We start from the raw sequence: 22,213 nt of genomic DNA, 5'->3' as shown, positions 1-22,213 counted from the left end.
CCTCTGTTGACAGGATGGAGAGCAGGGAAAATGTAATTTAAGCATGGGTAGGAGCAGAGGTTTGGTCTAGTAAAATCAGTTTATTCATTATGGCAGAATTTAGGCAGAAATTAACAATAAAGCAGGTCCCCCGGGACCAGGGCTCAAGTCCTGCGGGAACGCGTGGGAACGGAGTTCCTGCACTTTTTTCACAGCAGGAACTCAGTTCCCTTTGCAGGACTAGAGCAGCCGAGCCGCCCGAGCCAATCTTTCACTAAGCGGCGATGCCCAGCTCGAGTCACTATCAGGGGCAGGTGAACCTTAGTAATCCTTTATGTTACTGGCCGCTTCCTGTATATGGATTCATCGGGTAGTGTGCGGGTATTCCGTCACTTCCTTGATGCCGCAATGTCTCCTGGGAGCTTTTGTCATTGTTCCCAGGAGACATTGCGGAGGCCTGCTGCGAGTTATCGCGGGATTTAGAAAGAACTTGCTTATTTCTAAATCCCGCGATAACTCGCGACGCAGTGCCGTATCGCAAAAGATGGCCTTGTCATTAAGGGGGTAAATCCTTCCGGGGCTGAAGTGGTTAAAGGAAAATTATACAAAAATATTAGTTAAACCCACAAGTGCTTTTTTTACCACTACTATTCCTTTATATTGGCTTTTGCAATTTTTAAAAGATAAATAGTGCTTTTTACATACAACTATATAGATCAGACCAACGTAAGGGATAAAAGAGGAGAAAAGAGGGACATTGTCCCAAATCAGGGACAGTCCCTGAAAATCAGGGACAGTTGGGAGCTATGCTTCATGTAGAAGTAAATACATTGGACTGATATGATAACCAGGCAATTAGCTCTTTCAGAAATAGAGGGGTCACCAGTGGCAGCCTTGTTTCTGTTTCGGCACACAGGTTTCCGTCATGTATCGGTTGATGGTATAGTTTGTTCTCATTTTCCAAAATGAATAACATTAATTTTGTATGTAGTTGCAAACAAACATAGGACAGAAGACTACATGTATAAATCTGTTTCTAATTTGACCAACCTGGGTGCATACCACTGCAAGTAGGCCCTCAGTACTGAAATGTGTCTTTCATATTTCACTCCTAATCTAGTCCACAAAGTACAAAATATTAGATTTGAGGAGGGCTCTCAGTTGCCACCTAGTGATCAAATTTGGTTTTAATATTGTTCTTGAAACATTTGATAGAGAACTTCTTGTAGCTTAAAAGAACACTAAACTCTGGTTTAGAAAAATAAAATATACTCAGGTCTTAATTCAAAAAAGTACATTCTATTGTCTAAGCCTCCTTCAAATCTCTAAATTCCTGTTTGTTTTTGTTTTCTTTATCGTACATCACGGGACACAGAGCGGCATTCATTACTATATGGGTTATATGGAGTACCTTCAGGTGTAGACACTGGCAATCTCAAACAGGAAATGCCCCTCCCTATATAACCCCCTCCCATAGGAGGAGTACCTCAGTTTTTCCGCCAGTGTCTTAGGTGTTAGTCATGGTTTAGCTTGCCTCCACATCCTTGGGATTAGGTGAGCTAACCGGTTCTGTCCAAAAAAGCCTCAGCGCTAAAGTGGTCAGTAACCGGACCCCAAACCCTTGGGGTATAGCCCATAATGCTTTTCTTTTTAGAGAGCTGGACCCTGGGCCCAGAACTTAGAAACCTTTGGGTGCCTAATGTTTCTGTTGCCAGAGTGCTATATGGGCCCAGGACAGTGGATCCTTCATAGGAACCCAGGGCCTGAAGGTCTAGACATCCCCACCGAGATGGGGGAAGATTGGGCCTCTTGCTTGGCAAAGTCCTGCGGCATGGAGCAGGTAAGTGAGGGGAAAACTTGCGGAACTTGGTTCTTAGCAGGTTTTTTCTGGGGGGTCACAGGGGACATGCCTAAAGTTATGCACTGCATCTGGCAAACTAGTCACATATCATAAAGATAGGATGGCTCTATATGTATTATTCCCCATAAGATGTGACCTCCCTTGTAGTGTTGGAAAAGCATTGAGTGGGGCCTGTGTTATATAAAAATATATGTGTGTGTCAGAGAGCTGTGCTTACCTGCAAGCCTCCAGGCGATGCTCCATTCAGTCTTCCTCCTCACGGCCTGCAAAGCAGGCAAAACGCTGACCTCCTCATGGCTGCAGTTTGCTGGAGCAGAGAGGTCCCTTCCTCCCAACCCCACCCCCCCCCTGTCGGGAGGGGCATTTCCTGTTTGAGATTGCTGGGGGGGAAGGGCGGGTCAGTGGCTTAAGGAAGGGGCGGCCCTTCCTTGTTTGTTCCATATAGCTCATTCAATACTTTGGAACTGAGGAGGAAAGACCAGAACGGCAAGCACGGGGCGCCGAGGACACACAGTGGCCAGAAAGAATATTGCAGTCTTCAGAAAGACTGTTTTCAAGCCTAGGAATAGGCTGTTTCTTTTCCATCTCATAGTTTTTCTTGCAATACTACTCAGGGGGACAGAATGTTTTTTCTTTCCTAGATTTGAAAAAAAAAAAAAAAAAAGATTTTTTTTTGAAAAAAAAAAAAAAAGAGAAGTGTCATCTAGGGGAGAGGAAGCATTTTTTATCCCCCAAACAGGTGTTTGGGCATTTAACTATTTATAAGTCCCAGGTACCAATAAGTAGCAGGTGTACCTCGGTATTGTACCATGGCATCAAAAAACAAGGGTACAAGAGGTGGGGATTCCCCCAGAGAGTCTGAGGTCTCGGACAATGCTATGCCGCTGCTTTCCCCACAGGGAGCCTTGGGGCCATCGGGATCTGGGGCTGGAGCTGACGCGGGTCAGTCCAACCCTAAGATGGTCACGGAGGAGGTATTACTCACCTCTTTAAAAGAGATGCAGAAAAGCATGGGTAAAATGATAGCCGCAGCTATGCGGGGCAGTAAGCGGAATAGATCTCCGTCGCCCGAGCGCGGACCCTCAGAAGAGGAGGTCCTTTCCTCAGGGGAATTGGACGACCTCTTGGACAAGGACCAAGTAGGTTCAGGGATCGAAGATCCGGATACAGAGGAGTCTGGGGCAGTCTCCCTGAGGGAGAGCTGGTGGATTCAAGGATTGTCGGACTTGGTCCATAGGGCATTCAACTTGCCAGTACCAGATCTCCAGGTATCGACGGTTTCAGCTTTGGGTTCACTGAGGGCGCCTCAAAGCAATGCTGTGTTTCCGATCCATCCTCTATTAGAGGGAGTTTTGTTCCAAGATTGGAACAAGCCAGATAAGATCTTCTTACCACCTAAGAAGTTCTCTGTCCTATATCCTATGGAAGAAAAATTTTCCAAAAGATGGGCTACTCCTGCAGTGGACGCAGCCATCTCATGTGTTAACAAATCGTTAACATGCCCTGTAGAAAACATACAGGTGTTCAAGGATCCAGTTGATAAGCGCTTGGAAGCACTACTTAAGAACTCCTTCACTACTGCAGGGGCAGTAGTACAGCCAGCTGTGGCTGCGATTGGGGTCGCTCAAGCATTATCGGATCAATTTAAGCAGATGCTTAAACTTATTCCTGCCCAGCAGGCAGAAGAATTTTCGGATGTCCCTAAGGCCATATGTTTTACGGTAGACGCAATCAAGGATTCTATCCAGCAAGCGTCACGTTTATCGTTATCCCTTATCCATATGAGAAGACTCTTATGGTTAAAAAGCTGGGAGGCTAAGCCCCCATGCAAGAAGCTCCTGGTAGGGTTCCCCTTCCATGGAGGACGACTCTTCGGAGAAGACCTAGATAAATACATTCAGACCATTTCAAACGGCAAGAGTACTCTCTTGCCAACTAAGAAGAAGGTTCAGGGGCCTGCGTTTAAACGACAGTATTCCCCTGGGCAGGGGCCCTCTAATGCCAAGCAGTATCGACGGCCTCCTGCAAAAGCAAACTTCGGCTTCAACAGCAAATCACAAGGACAGGCTGTTAGAGGCAAAAGGCAGTGGTTTCGCAAACCAGCAAAACCAGCCCCCAAGCCAACCTTATGAAGGGGCGCCCCCACCCACGAAGGTGGGGGGAAGGCTGCGACTCTTTTCAGAGATTTGGGAAGCCAGCATTCCCGACGAGTGGGTACGGTCTTCCGTGGCCACAGGCTACAAATTAGATTTCCTAAGGTTTCCTCCTCCTCATTTCCAGGAGTCGAGGATTCCAAACGATCCGCCTCGGATTCCGGCCAGCCTGGAACAGGGGCTGGGTTTCTACTCCAACCTATTCATCATCCCCAATGGAGATGTCAGGCCAATTTTGGACCTAAAGATGGTAAATGCATATCTAAAGATCCGCTCATTTCGGATGGAATCCGTGCGGTCAGCAGCTGCCACACTCCAGAAGGACGACTTCATGGCGTCCATAGACATAAAGGATGCCTACCTTCATGTTCCAATTTATCAGCCACATCAAAGATATCTACGCTTCATGGTGGCTTCGCGTCACTTCCAATTCGTGGCGCTTCCCTTCGGGTTGGCTACGGCCCCCCGGGTGTTCACGAAGGTCCTAGCTCCGATCCTAGCCAAGCTAAGGATCCAAGGGGTCACGATCCTAGCATACCTGGACGACCTCCTAGTCATAGACCACTCGTCTCCCGGCTTGGAGCGAGCAGTGGCCCTCACGGTCCAATACCTCGAGAGGTTCGGCTGGGTCCTAAATCGAGAAAAGTCAGCTTTCCAGCCCACAAGGCAGTTGGAATATCTCGGCATGAGATTAGACACAGAACAACAAGGAGTGTTCCTACCTCTGAGGAAGGTAAAAGCCATCAAGGAATTAATCCTACTGGTTCTAAGCAAGAAAGAACCGACTATTCGCCTATGTATGAGGTTACTAGGCAAGATGGTGGCCACATTCGAGGCGGTACCATACGCCCAGAGCCACACTCGCATCCTACAGGCAGCCATCCTGTCAGCATGGAGCAGAAGGCCACAGGCCTTGGATATCCCGTTGCCGCTCTCATCAAGAGTCCGACAAAGTCTGTGTTGGTGGTTAGACCCTCAGAATCTACTGAAAGGGAAGTCTTTCAGCCCAGTGGCTTGGAAGATAGTGACCACAGACGCCAGCCTGACGGGCTGGGGAGCAATTTTGGATGGTTGCACTCGCCAAGGTACTTGGGCAAAGCCAGAGAAGCAGTTGCCCATCAACATCTTGGAGCTCAGAGCTGCTCGACTAGCCCTCAGGGCTTGGACGTCAAAATTGCAGGGGTTCCCGGTGAGAATTCAATCAGACAATGCCACGGCCGTGGCATACATAAATCACCAAGGGGGAACCAGGAGTCAAGCCGCTCAGAGAGAGGTGAGCTTGATTCTCCTATGGGCAGAGGCTCATGTGCCCTGCATATCGGCAATATTCATTCCAGGAGTGGACAACTTTCAGGCGGACTTCTTAAGCCGCCAGACTCTATGGCCGGGGGAATGGTCTCTGCATCCACAAGTCTTTCAAGCACTCTGCCAAAGATGGGGAGTGCCGGACGTGGATATCAGGGCATCGAGACTCAACAAGAAACTAGACAGGTTCATATCCCGCTCAAGGGATCCGATGGCCTGCGGAACCGATGCGTTGGTTTGCCCTTGGCATCAGTTCAAACTTCTTTATGCGTTTCCCCCGCTCCAGTTACTACCCCGCCTGCTGCGCAGGATCCGGGTGGAGCACATACCAGTCATCCTGGTAGCTCCAGCATGGCCCAGAAGGGCATGGTACTCACTAATCTTAAGGATGGTAGTGGGAGACCCTTGGACTCTTCCTCTACGGCCAGACCTGCTATCGCAAGGTCCGATCCTCCACCCTGCCTTACGGCATCTAAATTTGACGGCCTGGAAGCTGAATCCCTGATTCTCAGGGGTAGAGGTCTGTCTCAGAAAGTAATCTCTACCCTAATCAGAGCCAGGAAACCGGTCTCTAGGGTGATTTATTACAGGGTCTGGAAGGCCTATGTAGGCTGGTGTGAGTCCAAGCGATGGCTTTCTCGCAAATTTACCATCGATAGAGTATTAAGTTTTCTCCAGCTAGGAGTGGATAAAGGATTGGCATTAAGCACAATCAAAGGACAGATTTCTGCTCTGTCAGTGTGGTTTCAGCGGCCGCTGGCCACCCACTCGCTGGTTAAGACCTTCCTTCAAGGGGTCTTACGTATTAGACCTCCAGTTAAATCCCCGCTTTGTCCGTGGGATTTAAATCTTGTTCTGTCAAGTTTACAGAAACAACCGTTTGAGCCGTTGGCTGATATTCCTTTGGTTCTACTGACAAGGAAGTTAGTATTTTTGGTTGCCATAGTTTCCGCAAGAAGAGTTTCGGAGCTGGCGGCCTTATCCTGTAAGGAACCATATCTTGTTTTTCATAAGGACAGGGTCGTTCTCCGCCCTCATCCTTCCTTCCTACCGAAGGTCATATCCAGTTTTCATTTGAACCAGGATTTGGTATTACCATCCTTCTTCCCTAAACCTACTTCCAGAAAGGAAGGGTTGCTGCATACCTTGGATATCGTCAGGGCCATGAAGGCCTATCTTAAAGCTACAAAGAAGATCCGGAAAACAGATGTGCTGTTCATTCTACCGGATGGGCCCAAGAAGGGGCAGGCAGCTGCAAAGTCCACCATTTCTAGGTGGATTAAGCAATTAATCACTCAGGCCTACGGCTTGAAAGGGTTGCCTCCTCCAGTATCATTAAAGGCTCATTCTACTAGAGCCATGGGCGCCTCCTGGGCAGCACACCACCAGATCTCTATGGCTCAAGTTTGCAAGGCGGCAACCTGGTCTTCTGTCCACACGTTTACAAAATTCTACAAGTTGGACGTAAGAAGGAATACTGATACTGCCTTCGGGCAGGCAGTGCTGCAGGCTGCAGTTTGAGACCCTCGGATTCCGGGGGCTCCTCTTTTTTGAGTTAAATTTAAAATTTAAAAATTATTTTTCTCAACTAAGTTGGATTTATTATGATTTGAGTATATCTCTAAATTAAATCCTTTTGTCTTGGAGATGTTCTCCCTCCCCTCATTGTAAGCATTGCTTTGGGACATCCCATATAGTAATGAATGCCGCTCTGTGTCCCGTGATGTACGATAAAGAAAAAGAGATTTTTAATACAGCTTACCTGTAAAATCTTTTTCTTGGAGTACATCACGGGACACAGAGCTCCCACCCCTCTTTTTTGAGGACCATTTTGGGAGGCATACTGCTTGCTACAAAACTGAGGTACTCCTCCTATGGGAGGGGGTTATATAGGGAGGGGCATTTCCTGTTTGAGATTGCCAGTGTCTACACCTGAAGGTACTCCATATAACCCATATAGTAATGAATGCCGCTCTGTGTCCCGTGATGTACTCCAAGAAAAAGATTTTACAGGTAAGCTGTATTAAAAATCTCTTTTTTTTGCTGCTATAATGTGACTTCTTGTTAGAGGGTGGCTACATTCTTTTGTCCATTGTCCCACTGTATGTCTTACCCCTATCTTGCTTGCTCTAAATTCCTGTTTGTTTTTGTTTTTTTGCTGCTATAATGTGACTTCTTGTTAGAGGGTGGCTACATTCTTTTGTCCATTGTCCCACTGTATGTCTTACCCCTATCTTGCTTGCTCTAAATTCCTGTTTGTTTTTGTTTTTTTGCTGCTATAATGTGACTTCTTGTTAGAGGGTGGCTACATTCTTTTGTCCATTGTCCCACTGTATGTCTTACCCCTATCTTGCTTGCTCCTGTGACTATGTACTATGGACTATTGGATGTGTAGTGTGCATAGAGCAGTGCAAAGAGAATTTTAGGAGCTCATAGAGGACACTACAAGAAGACAGAAAAACACAGTAATGCCTTGTACACACAACCAGGTTTTCCGATGGGAAAACTGCGAGGAGAGCTTTTGGCCAGGAATTCCGGCCGTGTGTATGCTCCCTCGCTGTTTTTCCGACGGGAAAACTGCCAAAATCCGCCGGCAAAAAAAGAGAACCAGCTCTCCTTTTTCCCGCCGAAATTCCCGACTGAAATCCCGAGCGTGTGTACGAGGCATAAGAAACCATTTCACATAAAAACTGATTGTATGGCCATTAAGTAGTGGATGTGTATGGAGTATTTTTGGAGAATAAGGACATTTTTATTGTCACTTTTACCAGTTCCCACGAGGCCTGCCTGATGACACTGGGACCAGCCTCTCTTCGATCCGGGTGCACATCATAGGACGTCCTCTTGGATCGCAAACCCTGCACGCGGCACAATCTGTCACCGGTTGCGTCCAATGGCTGATCACTGTACTGGCCCACTGCCGGTACCATGTGTCTGCTGTAAACAATCACAAGCCATCCATGTGTACAAGCTTTCCTTCAAGCCATCTATGTGTACAATTGTGTGCTAGCTGTGATTGGACAATCACGGCCCATCTGTGCCATGTGATCAGCTGTGACTAATCACAACAAAACAAACGGAATGAATCAAATTCATTCAGTAAAATGCTTGCATATAGCAATGAAATGCATTGTAAACATAATGTGTATAAAAAATGTACTGATCGCTTCCCCACAGTAGTACAATGTTACTATGGTAAAATGATATTGCTCTGGTCATAGTGCATTAACCATTTCAATACCAGCCACTTTCCCCCCTTCGTGCCCAAGCCAATTTTCAGCTTTTAGCACTGTCGCTTTTAAATGACGATTGCGCGGTCATGCTACACTCTCCCCAAACAACATTTTTATCATTTTGTTCCCACAAATACTGCAGAGCTACGCCTGCCTTAAAGATAGGCAGATCTTTGTGGATCCGGGCATATGACAAAAAATTACAACTTCAAAAAACTTGCCATGCCTATTACCTTGGACTGTCTACATTCTAAAAAAAGGGGGTCATTTGGGGGTATCTGTACTGTCCTAAATTTTTGAGCCTCAGGAAATGAGATAGGCCGTCAGTACATCAGAATTGATAAATTGTCAGATATATACCAAAGTTAGTGGGCTCTATAATGTTCCTACAGACTAAATAATTTACACTGATTTGGGTTATTTTCGCCAAAGAAATGTAGCAGAAAACATTTTGGCCTAAATTCATTAAAAAAATATTTATTTGCAAAATTTTATAACAGAAACAAAGAAAATTTATTTAAAAAAAAAAAAACTTTTTGGTCTTTTTTTACTTATTTAACAGAAAATAAAAAACCCTGTGGTGATTAAATACCCCCAAAAGAAAGCTCTATTTGTGTGAATAAAATTATAAAAAAAATTTTAGGTACAGTGTCGCATGACTACGCAATTGTCCTTCAAAGTGCGACAGCGCCGAAAGCTGGAAATTGACCTGGGCAGGAAGGAAAGTGCCCGACATAAGTGGTTAAACTAGTTTCTTCTTTAAATACATAATATTTCTAATTCAAAGCAATGTTTATGTTATGTTTATGAGCCACGTGTATTACATTTGAGCCTGGATATGAAGCTTTGGATCTCTGTGACTTCTCACTCCCACCAAATTGTACAATGAAAATTGTATGCCCAACAGCTGGTGTGACAAGGGAGAGCAGTGCACTTTGACCAACCTAAGTAGTTCCTTAATACACATAAGCCTCATACACACGATGAGAATATCAGAGGAATGTTCGTCCATTTTCTATTTTTTTTTTGCATGCTAGTCTTAAATAAAAAAGAGGTTGCTAAAGTTACGAAAATTCTCATATGACAAAATACAACTTCGGAAATGATGTTATATGTTGTATTGTATTGTAATGTCTTCTTTTGTTTCTGAGCATGCGTGGTCTTGCTCTTCTGTTTTTTTTTTTTTGCCGAATACTGTGTTGATCAAATGAAAATCATTCGTTCTGGTATCGTACGAGAACATTTTTTGTGTTTGTATACTAACGATCAGATTATCGTACAATCGATTTAAAAGCTGTATTTTTTGTCCAATTTTCTGATTGTGTAGAGATAAGGCATTATCATCTGGCCAGTCTTACAGCATCATGTGGATATCTTATTATTGCTATCTTTTCCAGCAAGCAATGATGACTTGGATTGGATAATTTCATGTTCAAGGTTTATGTACACTGACTTTGTCCATTGCATTTGAGCCACAACTTATTTTTTCAAAATCTCTATGGATCTCAGACACATGTCCAACAAAGGGCTACTGACCCAAATTAACCCTAACTGAATGCACGTGACCCTAAGGCCTCATACACACGATAGGTTAAACAGTGGACAACGGTCTGAAGGTCCTTCAGACCGTTGTTCTAGGTTAACCGATGAAGCTGACTGATGGTCTGTCACGCCTACACACCATAGGCTAAATAACCGATCGTGTCAGAACGCGGTGACGTAAAACACAACGACGTGCTGAAAAAAACGAAGTTCAATGCTTCCAAGCATGCGTCGACTTGATTCTGAGCATGCGTGGGTTTTTAACAGATGGTCGTGCCTACTAACGATCGGTTTTGACCTATCGGTTGCCAATCCATAGGTTAATTTTAAAGCAAGTTGTCTTTTTTTTAACCTATGGTTAAACAACCTATGGGGCCCACACACGATCGGTTTTGACCGATGAAAACGGTACTTCAGAACGTTGTCCTCTGATTAACCTATCGTGTGTACGAGGCCTAACTGTGACCCTGACCCTGGCTTGGTCACAGGGGGTGATGCAGGATTTATGATTGAAAAAAGACTGAAGGTAGTTTGTACATTTTAGATTTTACAGGCCTGCATGGTTGTATGAGGCTCGGTTCACACTGCTGCGCTGCGAATTTTGTTCAGTTTTTTGTCTTGTGTGAGGTGCGAATTTACTGTGATTTTACGGCGAATTTCAGGAGTTGGGCATAGCTGCCATTGATGTTCTAGCCAATGGAATCATAATGTAAAAAAAAGGTGTTAACTTCCTGTGTACTTCCTGTGTTTTGTGGAGAGTAGTGTGGTGGAATTCGCACATATGTGAACCATCAATGCGATTCCAGAACGATTTACATTGATGTCTATGGAAACTAAATTCGCAACGCAACGCTGTAAACTGGCACAAGACCCTTTTTTTTATAGCATTGCATTCGTAGAGGAATCACAATGCATGTATGTGAACGACCATCATTGAAAACAATGGCCTCGATTCTCGTACGAGTTACGCCGGTGTATCTCCAGATACGCCATCGTAACTCTGAGTCCGAGCCGTCGTATCTATGCGCCTGATTCTTAGAATCAGTTACGCATAGATTTGTATTAGATCCGACCGGCGTAAGTCTTACGCCGTCGTATCTTAACTGCATATTTACGCTGGACACTAGGGGCGTGTACGTTGATTTACGTCTAAAAATATGTAAATCAGCTAGATACGCGAATTCACGAACGTACGCCCTGGCCGACGCAGTACAGATACGCCGTTTACGTTAGGCTTTTCCCGGCGTAAAGTTACCCCTGCTATATGAGGCATACCAATGTTAAGTATGGACGTCGTTCCCGCATTGAATTTTGAAAATTTGACGTCGTTTGCGTAAGTCGTTCGCAAATAGGGCTGGGCGTCATTTACGTTCACGTTGAAAGCATTGGCTTCTTGCGGGTTAATTTGGAGCATGCGCACTGGGATACTTTCACGGACGGCGCATGCACCGTTCGTAAAAAGCATCATTTACGTGGGGTCACATAAAATTTACATAACACACGCCCACATCTACCACATTTGAATTAGGCGGGCTTACGCCTGCCTATTTACGCTACGCCGCCGCAACTTTCGTTTGAGAATACGGCACTTGCCTGTAAAAGTTGCGGAGGCGTAACGTAAATAGGATACGTTACGCCCGCACAAAGATACGCGATTCTACGTGAATCCGGGCCAATGACTTTATGGATGACATGCGAATTTAGAAAGCTTTTGATGCTTTACATTCGTTATGAACTCGCATCAGTGTGAACCCGGCCTGAATGTTCTGTGCTTTCACTACAACAATCTTATTTGACATGGCTGTTGCAAGTTCTGATAAAAAATTAAGAAATCCATGATACTGTAGCTCACACAATAAGAAAAACTCTGTGCACTTGGGACTGCCCAGAATAGGATGGGTCACCGTACTTAGCACTGGTTTCCCTGTTATTCATTCTCCGGTACAGCGTGGTTAATAAGGTATTTTTAGGGTAACAAAAAATGCATTCAAGAAGCATGACTGTTGGAAATGAGTCCAAAATGCTAACTAAACATCAAAGGTTAAGGGAGATGTTTATACGATGCCACAGAATATGTAATGTGTTAAGGGAGTGCTTAAAGGGAATGTTTAACTTTTTATAACATGAGCTAGAAGGATCTGGATGCTGGTTGTTTAAATAGCAATATGGACTGAGAAGCACTTAGGGTGTGTCGGACTGTGGGGAAGTCCAAGAATGTGCCTAAAAAGAGCAAAACAAATGCATCTTGGAGTGTATGTGTAATCAGTGGTGACGACAGATCATCTTCCAGGGTGTGACATGTCCGGCACTAAAGTTAGTCCTATGTGTAATTTCTGCATTAAAGGGTATATAATAAGAATGTAAATCTTTAGTGATTAAAAGCAGTTAACTGGAGCCTAGACATGAAAGGGTCACTTGCATTATTTTGCCCATTGGGGTCTCATGGTCCAAGTGGTAATTGGGAAAACATTTTTAACTGACAAATACAAAAACTGAAAAGCAACTATATCAGTTAAATATTTGCAATGAACAGTTGCTCTGTAGCATCCAGCCAAATAAACATTTTAGACCAGTTTTGAAAATGACGCTTTCGTACAATGCCCCCTTCTTGCCTGTAAAGCACTTATCCATCGTTATCATACTGTAAATTGCATCATGGGTTTAGTACACCTTAATCTAATGCCGCGTACACACCATCACTTTATGTGATGGAAAAAAGCGACATTTTTTGTGAAGTAAAAAACAACGTTTTTGAAACTTCAATTTTCAAAAACGACGTTGCCTACACACCATCGTTTTTTCACAATGCTCTAGCAAAGCGCGGTTACATTCACCACTCTTTTCCATTGAAGCTCGCTTCATAACTAGCTTCTGGGCATGCGCGGGTTAAAAAACGTCGTTTTAAAACGTCGTTTTTTGCTACACACGGTCAATTTTTGTGAAACAAAAAACAACACAAAAAATTGAAGCATGCTTCAATTTTTTTTGTCGTTTTTCACAAGACATAAAACAACGTTTTCCCCCGCACACGGTCATTTAAATTGCCGTTTTTAAAAACGTCGTTTTTTTTCATCACATAAAGTGATGGTGTGTACGCGGCATTAGTCTGACTTTTTAATCCTATTAAACACAGCACACATATAAAAACAATTCTGCTGACTATAATTAAAATACATTTGGTATGTCAAACATAACAGGGTTGTGTTCACGTTATAGCCTACCTTAGGCGTTTTTAGAGAGCACGCCCTTTCCTATATAGAATTCAAAATGAAAAAAAAAAAGTGTGAAAAGCCAAGGGAGTTAAAAAAAAGAACATTAACGGCAAAGCAAAGAATGCCGGAATATAAAACCATTTTATAAAGCCACTTGAACACACCTATAGTATATGATAGAGAGCCTTAAAGAAGATGAGAAGTTGTATGGACAGAGAATTAGCAAGGAGTAACAGCCAGACTTAGAGAGAGATTCCAGATGTGTGAAGACTCACTCCAGATTATACTTACTATGTTTTCTCTCTCTCCAGTAAATGAATGCCTCACAAATTTAGAGCCACAATAAACACACTTGTAAACCCAGTCCCAGGGTATAAAGACACTGAAATGAAGTTCTCTTCCCGTAGACCCAGGATACGTTTCTTCTAATACTTCCGTCTCTTGACTTGTAAATATTTCCTCTCCTACAACGTGTAGCTAATTTCCTTCTTTGGCTGAGTCCCAGAGAAGTGAGTGTGACCAGCATAGGGTGTAACGTCCCTCTCTGCACAATGACAGCTCAAACAGAACTCACACTCTTACAATGAAATACTTATCTCAAGTAACTGTTTCCCTGTTGCCTGCCTGTAGCCGCCTACAACTTATATTATAGCTAGCTGGCTTTTCTGGCAAGCTCTAACAATGTAGAGCATCAAATATGCTTATCTGATCCTATTGATGCACATTGATTTCATGATATTGGGTAAAAATGCAAAGCCTCGGGTTATCCAAAAAAATTATACTGCATTTTCTTCCATTTTAAAAGTAATTTTCTTGTTCTAAATGTACACTGATTTCTGCAGAATACTTTCTAAATCCAGTGTTGAGTATATTTTAACAGAGCAGAGGTATAACTAAAAACAGATGTCTACAATTCAAATATAATAAAAGCAGTAGGACATTGTGCAGGAAAATATAACACAGGATATGGGGCCAAATCCACAAAGACCCGGCGTAACGGCGAATTTATAATTTAAATTACACTGCCTTAAAATTTCTACCTAAGTGCCCGATCCACAAAGCACTTACCTAGAAATTTCTGGCCGTGTAACTTAAATTCCGCCGGCGCAAGGCGTTCCTCATTTCATGGGGGCGATTCCCATTTAAATGAGGCGCGCTCCCGCGCCGGCCGTACTGCGCATGCTCGTGACGTCATTTTCCCGACGTGCATAGCGCGAAATTAAGTTACGTCGGGCTTTGTGGATTGCGAGGGGTCAATAAAGTTGCGTCGGGGGAAAAAAAAAAGATACGGCGCGAAAAAAAAAATTCGAAAAAAAAACGCGTCGCTAGACAGAAGGGTCTGCTTTTACATGGTGTACTAACTTTACACCATGTAAAAGCAGCCCTAATTTTGCGTATGCAACTTAATACTTACGGAGAAAAAACGAAGCAGAAAAGCTTCGTGGATCTCCGTAAGTGCTAATTTGCATACCCGAGGGGGTATTTCGACACGAAATGCCCCCAGCGGCGGATGCGGTACTGCATCCTAAGATCCGGCAGTGTAATTCAATTACACATGCCGGATCTTCTCCCTAACTATGGAAAACTGATTCTGTGGATCAGTTCCATAGTTAGGACCAGGGATACGACGGAGTCTCTCTCGTATCTCTTTTGAGGATTTGGCCCCTGGTTCTTTAAATGTATTACATTTTTTATTTCAATTCTTTATTTAGATGTACATATCAGGCCTCAACTTAATAATCATCAATTACATTTACAATGCAATCAGAATTGGAAATCTAGCAGTAGCCAGATGAATATACAAACAATGGTACTTGTTTGCTATGATAGACATCAGGTACCACAGCTTGGTCCAATATGTACCAATAGCCGGATTCAGGTATGGCGGCGTATCTTTCTGCCGGCGTAGCGCATCCCATTTGCACTACGCTGACGTAAGATAGTGAGGCAAGTGCTGTATTCACAAAGCACTTGCCTCCTAAGTTACGTCGGCGTAGCGCAAATGGCCCGGCGTAACCCCGCCTAATTCAAAATAGGCAGGTAGGGGGCGTGTTGTATGGTAATGAATTCACGATTCATTACCATACATGTAAATGAAGCACCGATCGTACGGCGCATGCTCAGTATCACGTCGCAAATACGCCTTGCTTTCGACGTGAATGTAAGTTACGCCCAGCCCCATTCACGGACGACTTACGCAAACGACGTAAACATTTTAAAATTCGACGTGGGTCCGACGTCCATACTTAACATTGGCTGCGCAATCTTTTTGGTGAAATAACTTTAGGCCTGAAAACGCCTTACGTAAACGGCGTATCTTAACTGTGACGGGCAAGTGTACGTTCGCGAATAGGCGTATCTCGCTGATTTTTACGCATTCTAGGCATAAATCAGCGTACACGCCCCTAGCGGCCGGCGGAAATAGGCAGCTAAGATACGACGGCGTAGGAGACTTACGCCGGTCGTATCTTAGCAACATTCCAGCGTATCTCAGTTTGAGCATACGCTTAATGTTAAGACGGCGCGGATTCGAAGTTACGACGGCGTATCTACTGATACGCCCGTCGTAACTTTACTGAATCTGGCTACAAGTCTTTAGGTAAATTATGATTTAAGATGAGGGGGTATCCTACTATTTTAATAGGGGCGGGTGATAAGGGGTTTTAATGGTAAGTAGAAAAAAAAGGGGAGGGGAGGTGGAAGATGACAGGAAAAAATAGGGCAGAGAGGGGGAGGAAGTTGTAAAAAAGATGGTTAATTGCAAATATTCATTAGACAGTCAAAGCTTTTCCCAATAGAAATATCTGGTCATGTAAGCTTTAGTTTTATCTCTCAATGCCAAAGTTAAATGTGAGGCCAATCAATAGGTGGGTGTGCAGGTCTTGATTAAACCCTCCTACCCAAGAGGATCCAGGCAGGGGGTGTGGAGAAATGTCTTGTTCCATGGACACCCAAAGTTGTTTTGGTCCATGCCTACACCAATGTTCTTGCAATGTGAATCCCTGTGTAATATAGAGCAGGGTCCAGGAATCCTAGTTCACTACCAGGTTTCGATTTGAGGAAAATGGTTCTACTAACATGGGCTGCCTTAACCCACCAAATATATTTGTTAAAAGTGTTTTGAATAGATCAGAAGGAGGCTTATGAGAGTCAAGTGCAAAGTACACTTGGAAGTACAGTCGCTGTAGATCCAAGGGGGACATGCAAGGAAAATAAAAAACAGCATTTTAGCTTGTACATGATTGGATAATAAAATCAGAAGAGCTTCCCCTCATTTCAGATCTACCCCTCAGATTTACAGCGACTGCACTTCCAAGTCCACTTTGCACTTGTAGTGCAAATTGGATTTGCCTCTCGTAAATAACACCCACGTGACTTGTAAAGCAATCTTTGGCCATTAACTCACGGATTGCATATGGTAAGCTCACCGCGGTGAGTTGTGCAGTATTTGTGAGAGGCTTTTTTTTCAACATGATACATTTATTTCATAAAGTTTTTTGCATTGGCCAGGTTTACCATATGTGTTATTCTTTCTCATTATGTGTGTAAGGCCTGGTTCACACTGGTACAATTTGAGATGTCAAATCGCATCTCAAATCGGCTCCATTTGCCGGCAATTGACGGCAATGGCACCGTCAGGTGTGCCGTCCTGGAAGGTGAAACATACTTAATAATCAAAACACATTTCTATTTAGGTTTGTCCAGACAGCCAAAAGAGGGGGAAAATAAAGAAAGAAATGAAGCACAAAGGTTAACTCCACTTTCGTGGGGGGGGAAAAATAGCAAATAAAGAAAAAATATTATAACATGTACAATTGCGATACAAGTCATATTGTAATTAAATGTTATTAAAAATGACCTTCCTTTTCAATCTGCAGCCGTTGTAATTTTCTATAAATGCAATGCAATATGGCTACATGGAGTGGTTCTGTACAGAAACATAATTTCCTGCTTATGTGATTGGTTCACCAATTTTCCCAGAAGTCTGCCTAAGATACAAGTCAGATTTCAAGCATCCCCTGCAACAAAAATTTAATTTTTAGTGAGATATTTCAATAGAAACACGTCTAAAGGGTATGCAGGCCTGGCAGCTTTTTTCATTGGTGCTCTGCAGCTGCCACAGCTGACTGATAATTCTGAAACCCCTCCCATTAGACCCACTAAGTACAGAGGCACAGACAAACACACATGGATGTCTTCAGAATAACAAAAGGTAGGAATCTGCAACAAAGATTGTTGTAATCCTTGCAATGTACATAGATCACCCATAGGGGAATGTTTTTTTCTTAGCAAAAGTAGAGATATACTTTAAGTTGGCCATACATTATACAAATATATTCTTCAATTTATTTTAGATTTACCTTCAACTATGTAGTGCAGGTGCCTACCTGATAGCATACAAATTCAGTGTTTAGATCTGACCTCATATTAAATGTTTTGAAAAATCTAAAAGAAAATTGTATAGTATGACTAGCTTTAAAGTAATTGCCAGATATTTGTACCACCATTACTTTCAAAATGTATATGCATCATTCTATCCTATATTCTCCAAGAACATTATCTCCATCTTTGTCTCTTGTAGTTGTAATGGAGATTGTGGATCCAAAATCGTTCAAGTGTCCAGTGCACAACAGTGCAAGCCATGCAAATGCGGGTGTGGGGCATCATCCGAGCAGGAGAACATGAACCCCAGGTAGGAGACATTCAGTGTTTTCAATGCCTCACGTGTTGAATCTGATGAATGTTGCAGCATTTCCTCCCCTCCAAATTTTCTTCCATCACAATGCACATCTCCTACTGTATGTTAGAGTTCTATGCATGAAGACAGTGCCACACAGTGCAAAAAAAAAATTGTCTAATTGTACAATTTACTGTCCCAGTAAAAGTATTTTAAGACTTTAGAGAGTTCACATAAAATGTTTTAAAATATGTTTTTCACAGCTCTAGCCCAGAAAGTAGGTTTCATTTCATATGCAGTTAGTTTTAAGCCCCAACAATAAGCCATACGTGAGTTAGATCACAGGATAACATATCTGTCCCTTTCCAGACACATTTTTTTTAGTTTGTAATTTTGTTTCCACTTTGTATCACTTCAGGAGTAAATCTTAAAGTAGGTTATCGAATGGGAAAGACATATCTTGAATTTAGGCACAGTTTGGTATTAAAACATATTCTGATAGAAATGTTGTGGAAATTTCCTGTTCCACTCCTGAATATTAAAAAAGATTAAAGAGAATAATATTAATAATAATTAATATTAAAACACAGCAATGACGAATGTTCAGCATCTTTAATATCTTCAGTCATGGCAGATGTTCATTTCCTCTCAACTTACCTGGGGCTAGTATAATCGTTTCAACGGCTGTGCTAATTCTTTGCATGCACATAGGTTTGTACACCTCATATGTCCTTTCAAAACCCAAAATAAATAAAATAAATAAATAAATAGACATAGACCAGAATGTGGGAAAAATTAGGCTGCGGACCCTTTGGGCTCATGCTTTGGCTTCAACACACATTAACTACTAGTTTACACTTGCTTCAAAACAAGGCTTCTGACACGCTTTATTAAAGCTCTCTGTAACTAAATAAAATGGTTAGCTTACATTCCTGTTTACATCTTGATTTTGCATTGCTTTGGCTTTTATGCAAAAATGATACCCCATGTAGCTTTAGTGTTGCTTCAAAGCATCTTTAAAGTCTCCATAGAAGTCTATGGAGACTTCTATGGAGGCTCACTTGAAGCCCCATCAAAGGCTCATCGAAGCCTCATCAAATCTCCACCAAATCCTTATCGAAGCCTTATTAAAGCAAATTGTAAACAGGACTGTAAGCTAACCATTTTAATTAGTGACAGGAACTTTGACTGGCGTTCAGAGAGCTTTAACAAAGCCTGTCCGAAGCCTTGTCTTGAAGCAAGTGTAAACTTTCCCTTTATTGGTTTTTGGAAATATGAATAATACCTTTATTTAATTTAAAACTTGCAAAAAAAACAAGTTTAAGCAATATCAAACTGCTAAGGGCTCTTTCATATGGAGCGGACCGTTTCTGGGTCCGCTCCGTGTGTCTCCGTCGGCTCAGCTGTCGGCGGATAGGGCGGTCCCCGCACACAGTGCAGGGACCGCCCTGTCTCAGCTCCGCTCTGCCCTATGGGGAACCGGATGCAGATGGACCGTCTGTCCGTCTGCATCAGTTCCGTTCCGCCGGACGGAAGAAAAATAGGGTTTTCTTCCGTCCGAAAACCGGATCCCGACGGACGCGGACGCTAACGGACGCGATCCCATAGGGATGTATTACAAGTCCGTTAACGGACTTGTAATAACGGACAGGCGGAGCGGACGTCTGAAAGGGGCCTAATTCTTCAAGACCCAAGCTGACCAAATGTAACCATACCAACCATACTGTGGCAGGCAAGCAGTGTGCACCTACAAAGTGGTTGACATGACCCCATGAAGTTTGACCACAACAAAGGATAGAAACAAAAAAGGAGGGTCGGGTGGGAAAATAAATCTGGTGGTCTTGTAAAATAGCAGGAAGATCCTGAGATAACTGCAAACAGCTGGCTTTTAGGGGTCAAAGCATATAATGGATAAGGGTCAAAGATGGTGGACAGCTGTTTTCCCTCCAAAACATTAACCACCAATTCACTGGACAGCTGAATTACCACTTTGCTTGGTGATAGCCTGCAATCTGTTCAGTGACAGCACTCCTGCTCAGTAACTCCAAACAGCTGGGTACCTAAAAGAGAAGTAGAAAGAACCAGAAAGTAGCCCAGGGAGTTCATCAACACCTAACCCAATAATATAATTCACAGGCTATAATCAGTGAATTAAACCAAAAAATAAATTTGGCAAAAAGTTTGACCAAATAATAAAAAATAATAATTTTTCAGTGACCGCTGCACTCACAAAATGTCCACAAACATTATACATATTAATATGAATGAAAACATGTGTTCTATCAATATAAAGTGCATAAATTCATACCAATTGATCACTCAAGTAAAACTGATAGACATAAAAATATATATCTATATAGATCTATATAGATCTATATATATCTACATAGATATATAGAAATAGATATATATCTATATATATTTAAATATATATATATATATATATAGATATATATATAGATAGGTATATATATATATATATATATATATATATATATATATATATACCTTATATATATATATATATATCAAAACTTGTAAATAAGAGTGTGTTAACTTTTTTATACATAATCTAGTAAAGTCCATCAGAAAAAAGGAGAGAAGTTCAAAAGTTCATTTATACTTGTGTATCAAATCTGTATAATTGTGAATCTTCACACCCAAAAGTGCACAACCAACTCTCAAGCCGTTTTACAGCTACTCTGACCCCAAGATGGGGGCCTGGTATCACCATAGGATGAATGGATATCAGGAGCCATGATTCCAGGATGGGTTACCATACAACCAGGATGTTCAGCAGGGGCTCGGCAAAAGGGGGAGACAAGGGAGGAACTCATAGCCAAGCTTTTTAATGAAGGTTAAGTTTGCATAACTTTTGTGCAAACCATTTAATATACGCTTATTACTTTTTTCTTTTACCAAAAATATGTAGAATATATATTGGCCTAAACTGATATATAAAGATTTTATATATATATATATATATATATATATATATATATATATATATATATATATATATATATATATATATACACACACAGTGCTTTTTTTCTCAGAAAATAGGTGCAGGAACTCAACCACGACCCTGTTCATATTTCACAAACAGTAGAAGGGTCTTAAAGGGGCATTAAATACCAGGATTGCTTTCTATACATGGTGCAGAATCCAGGGGGTTACATACAGAGTGCAGAGCTGTCACTTGTAAACACAGAAACCAGACTTCTGTGTTTACAAGTGATTGTGGTGAGCAGGCACCAAAGGGTCTGAGCCAGAGGTGGTGGAACTGAGTTCCCCCAAGTTCCCCCTGAAAAAAAGCCATATATATATATATATATATATATATATATATATATATATATATATATATATAAAACTCAACGTGTGTGTGTATGTATGTATGTTCCAGCATCACGTCCAAACGGCTAAAGATATTAACATGAAACTTGGCACACATGTTACTTATATGTCAGCAACAAACATAGGATAGGTGGTTTAACCCTTACCTACCCCCATTTGCCATGGTCGGGGTTTTCCTTTAAAGTCCCATTCAACTCTATGGGAAATACATGTTACTTCATAACTTCCAAACGGCTGTACATATTTCGATAACACTTGGTCACATGTTACTTATATGTCCACTTAAACTATAGGATAGTTAATTTATCCCTTAACTACCCCCATTTGTGAGGGTCGGGGTTTTTGTTTAAAGTCCCATGCAAATCAATGGGAAATGTATGTTCCCACATAACTTCTGTACGCCTGGAGATATTTCAATAATACCTGGTACACATATTACTTATATGCCAAATAAAAATATATGACAGTTAAATTAACCCTTACCTACACCCTTATATAAAAGATGGGAATATTTATATTACTATGATTTTCCTCCCCAAAAGGTTAAGATAGGAAGACCAGGCAACGCCGGGTATTCAGCTAGTATATATATATATATATATATATATATATATATATATATATATATATATATATATATATATATATATATATATGTGTATATATTTGGGGATATTTGTTGTAGCAAAAAGTAAAAAATATTGTTTGTTTTTTTTTAAATTGTTGCTCTTTTTTTATTTGCTCTTTTTTTGTTCAAAAAATAAAAACCGCAGAGGTGGTCAAATTCCACCAGGAAAGCTCTATTTGTGGCAAAAAAAGGATGCAAATTTAGTTTGGGTACAGCATCGCATGACTGCGCAATTGTCAGTTAAAGCGGCACAGTGCCAAAT

General features: G+C 42.1%; 1 long non-coding RNA gene across 1 annotated transcript in view; it reads right to left on the bottom strand.

Annotated features, from left to right (window-relative positions):
- LOC120920257 overlaps positions 1-13,901 on the bottom strand; it is a 32,532-nt gene extending 18,631 nt beyond the window's left edge. The window contains exon 1 of the long non-coding RNA XR_005744702.1: positions 13,577-13,901. This is a non-coding gene — a long non-coding RNA (uncharacterized LOC120920257). The remainder of the gene's footprint in view (positions 1-13,576) is intronic.
- Between the last annotated feature and the right edge of the window lie 8,312 nt (positions 13,902-22,213).

Source organism: Rana temporaria, chromosome 13, assembly GCF_905171775.1.
Source record: "Rana temporaria chromosome 13, aRanTem1.1, whole genome shotgun sequence".
Classification (NCBI taxonomy): domain Eukaryota; kingdom Metazoa; phylum Chordata; class Amphibia; order Anura; family Ranidae; genus Rana; species Rana temporaria.
This window is presented reverse-complemented; position numbering and strand designations above follow the sequence as displayed.